Source organism: Nicotiana tomentosiformis, chromosome 4, assembly GCF_000390325.3.
Source record: "Nicotiana tomentosiformis chromosome 4, ASM39032v3, whole genome shotgun sequence".
Taxonomy (NCBI): Eukaryota; Viridiplantae; Streptophyta; class Magnoliopsida; order Solanales; family Solanaceae; genus Nicotiana; species Nicotiana tomentosiformis.
The window spans coordinates 63,236,881-63,241,851 of NC_090815.1; positions in this window are offsets into that span (position 1 = coordinate 63,236,881).

A 4,971-nucleotide genomic window follows, 5' to 3' on the forward strand; every position below is an offset into this window, starting at 1 on the left:
CGTATATGGAAATGGGACGACGAAAAAGGAAAATAGGTGACCGCAGAGAGGGTATAATGGGGAATTCGTATTGCAACTGCTGACACGTTGCTATTACCTTGGGTTACTTGCGTCTTCATTGATCAAACCATGGTTAACGTGATTTTTGTTTTCTTATACAATTTTTACTTTTAACCCTTTTTCATCACATACTAAAACAATGGTGCGAATCATCTACACCTCCTAACTTTTGTGATTAAACTTTTTCTCTAATTTTAAGTATGTAATTTTAGTATAGGTGTATTGCACTTATATTCTATTCTATCAATAGAAAGTGTATAGAGTGAGAATGAACTATGTATTTACAATGATCATTTAATTAAATAATATATATTATACATTGACACAATAATTAAATTATTACATCAGCTATAACTACTAACTATGGGATAAGAAAATAAATCATATATAATGACTTGATATCATCCACCATCACTAAATCATGTCAAAAGGAAAATTACAGAAAGAAAGAAACAAATGGAATGAATATATTGGATTGGAGGAGAGAGCAAAAAGATTGAATTAAGTACAAAATGAAGTATTTATAACTTTAACCTTGATAAATTATTAAAAAAATAACTCACAAATAACTCATGATTATAAAGATAGCAAAAAGAGGAAAGCCAAAATAGATATTGGCTTTAAAGAATAGCTCAGAAGAAACATAATTAGGCAATATTTAAAATTTTTTTACATAAACCTAGCAGAGTAGGCAATTAACATAAATGGCAACTAAGTAATTACATTACTTAATTAAAACTTATAAATCTGGTCCGAGAATCACGTTCAAGGAAATCCAAATCGATCCAATTCCTAAAATAATCAAGCTGACAAGATTCACGGAACAAACAATCCTAAACGTTTGCTTCCTATTTCTTTGCTAGGTAATATTTTCAAGAGAATATATTACAACTTTGACCGGTGGTGCTTATATGTTTTATACTTAAATGGTATATGTGATAAATTATATAATAGTGGCATATATAAAGTATAATACACATCTATAAAGAATATGTATGGTATATTTTATTTATTTACATATTATGATGTGTATATATATAATTTATATATGTGGTATAAAATACATATAAATAATATATATAACATATTGATGAAATATTTACATTATAAATTATCACAATATAATATGCTTAAAAAATATTAAAGGTATATTCTGAGTAAAAAAAAAAATTGTACAGCAAAAAGTTTAAAACTTAAAGAAAAAAAATAGTACTAAAATTCTCATTGTGCAACCTCGTTAAAGACGGGATTATTTTTTAGATATTCTTTTTTTAAAATCATTGATATATTTGGATAAGTGTTATTTATGGAAGAGAAGAAAAAAATTATGGAAGAGAGAGGAAAAAGGAAATGCAATAGTAAAAGTGTATTGATGTAGAGGGATCCCTTAGTTAATGAGTTATCAATATGAAAGTGCTAAAGAAGTAAAAAAAAATGTGCCAGTTTTAGAATAAACAAAGATTACTATCATTTATGAGAATAGTTTTTAAAAAGGGAGTGGCCATGTAAAAATCTCTAAAAAATATATATGACATATTGACGGAATATTTACATTATAAATTATCACAATATAATATACTTAAAATATATTAAAGGTATATTCTGAGTAAAAAATAAAATTATACAGCAAAAATTTTAAAACTTAAAGAAAAAAAATAGTACTAAATTTCTCATTGTACAGCCTCGTTAAAGAAGGGATTATTTTTTAGATATTCTTTTTTCAAAATCTTTGATATATTCGGATAAGTGTTATTTATGGAAGAGAAGAAAAAAATTATGAAAGAGAGAGGGAAAAGGAAATGTAATAGTAAAAGTGTATTGATGTAGAGGGATCCCTCAGTTAGTGAGTTACCAACATGAAAGTGCTAAAGAAGTAAAAAAATGTGCCAATTTTAGAATAAACAAAGATTACTATCATTTATGAGAATAGTTTTTAAAAAGGGAACAACCATTTAAAAATATCAACAAATAAATTTACCACCTCTTCTTCTCTCCTAATCTATAACTCTTCTAGATTTGCTCCCCTATATATATAATTATTGTTATAATATTAGAAAGAGAACCAATTTATATAACTCATTGATCACAAAAAGAGGGGGGAAATATTCACAAGCCCGCTTACTAAAGGAAAAAAATTTAAAAAATGATTTACACAACGCACTAAACAAAAGAACTTAAGAATTCACAGTAAATCACAAATATTCACCAAAAATCCAAACGAAAAACATATACCCCAATATCATTCTCATAAATATCTTGAAAATATACATACATGAAAATGAACTCTTATCTTGAATATAGGTAAATCATCTTTGAAATGGATCATAAACGTTGAAATTGCAACAAAGATTCGTAAAAAAAAATTAAACTATAAAGATATTTTATTAATAAATCTTACATCAACTGTCTAACCAATTTTTTATTATGAATTATAATGGTCCAAATTGAACTAGTAAGGAAAAATATGCATGATAAGTACATTTTGATGTTATTGAATGGGACAAAAATATAGATTATAATTATGAGCATGAGGACATATGTGTTCATACAAATACTTATAAAAAATAGTATAAAATATCATTGATGAGAGTAATAGGCAGGAGATACAACCTAAAATTTGTGATGAGTGAAAAGTGAAGCAACATCCAAGTACTTGTTTTCGCACTAATAGAATCATAAAATTATTTTTATTTTTATTTTTTGTAAATAAAGAATTTTATTATTATTTGTGAATATCTAAAGCTCAAAGAATAAAGAAAAGAATATCAAACAAATAGGAATTGGACAGAAATCCCCAGTTTCATATCATCAACAACATAAACTCCATATCACCATCCCTAACTATACATGGATTAAAAATGTAGTTCAACAGCATCTTGGGGCGGACCCACGTAGGGTCAAGAGGGTTCAAATGAACCCGCTTCGTCGAAAAATAACACTGTATATATAAGTATATTTTATATTTCTAAGAACATTTTATGTATAAAAATTATTTTGACCCCGCTTAAAATATTGATGACGAATAGCCTGTTGGCAAAGTGGGTTCAAATTTTTCCCAAGGTCTTGAGTTCGAAACCAGTCAGAATTATTTTGTTTTAATACGTATTTTCTATTTAAATACGACGTCGTTTATGTCTAAAATACAGTGACCTAACCCATTCCCAAACTAACACCCCCAATTCCGAAACCCTTCTCTATTTCTTTGTATATTTCATAAAAAATGCTTGTTGTCTCTCTCTATCTCCCTCCCCTTTCTCTCTCTCTCTACTGAATCTTTTAATTCAATTTCAAGGTCATATTGCTTCCTTCCATAGCTGTCTCCTGCCATTAGCCTCTCACTCTCTCACCGTCAACTATTACCGTCAGGTTTCTCTCTGATTTCTAAATTTTTTTCTTGTACATATAAATTAGGTCTATCTTATCAATTATCATTAAGTGATTTAGGGATGACTAATTGACTATAACACATTGGATTCAGATTAATTTTATTTTTTAAGTGTATGAGTGTATTATGTATATGTGTTTGGCTAACTGCATTATATAGGTGTTCCTTTCAATTAACTCAATTATTCTATGATATAAATAATCTGCTTTTAAATACTTGCCCATCACTAGAATTTACATTGCTGATTTTTTTATTTGTTCTCTTTATTGCTTCAAGAAAAATTATGATGAAAACAATAACTCTTGTAAAGACATTTTGAACTTTCAAAGATGTGGTCCAAAGCTATTTAATGATGATTAAAATCTCATCTAACTGTTTTATAATATAATGATATGTAAAATAAAAAAAATTAAATTATTGGTGAAGAATGAATAAATGTTAGTTTAAATTTAAGTTTAATTAAATTATTCTTCTAATTCGAATTCTAATTTGGTAATCCAGTTTATGTTACAATGAAGAGATTTTATCCTCCGGTATCTTTCAAGTTGCCACAATCAAGTTCATCCTCTCTAATTGTTACTCCCGTGGAAGAAAATTTGAACCAATTAGTAGAACAACCTCAATCCTCTAAAAAACAAAGATAAGGAATAGATCTTGATTCTTTAAAGACTGATCCAAAGGAGAGATTACCCATTAGAAACTTTCATCCAAATGAGCATGATGAGATTATAAGAGAATACCTCTGAAGAGGTCCTTGCCAACCCCGATATCATAAGTTTCCTCAAAGAAATTTTCCGGGCTTAAAGCGTCGTTTCAATCCTAAATGGTTTAAAGGATATCATAATTGGTTGGAGTATAGTGTGATTGAAGATGCAGCTTACTGTTTGTATTGTTACTTATTTCAAGATGAAGGCATTCATCAAGGTGGAGGTGATGTATTTTCAAGTTTAGGATTTAAGAGCTAGCACAAAAAGAACAGATTAGATATGCATGGATCGAGCAGTATTCATAATCAGGCAAAAAGGAAATGTGAAGATCTATTAAAACAAAAACAGTCAATTCAAACTTCATTTGATAGGCAATCCACTCAAACCAAGCTCGAATACAAAATTCGCTTGAAGGCTTCAATTAAGGTGGTGAGACTCCTATTGAATCAAGGATTGGCATTCCGTTGACATCGTGAAAAAGGCTCCAAAGAATGATCAGTTGACTTCTCATAAAATTCAGAAAGACATTATCATTGTATGTAAAATTGAAACAGTTAAAGCAATTATGGACGATTTAAATAGAGACTTTTTTGCATTGCTAGTTAATGAATCATGTGATGTATCACGCAAAGAGCAATTAGTTATTGTCATGCGATATGTTAATAGATGCAGATCTGTGGTGGAGCATTTTATTGGGATCGTTCATGTTCGTAATACTACTGCTTTGTGCCATTTATTATTTTGCATACCAACTTCAATTGACTCTTGTTGCGGTATCCAAAAAGTATCTTGAAGTGGGAGAACTTGTATTATTGGTTT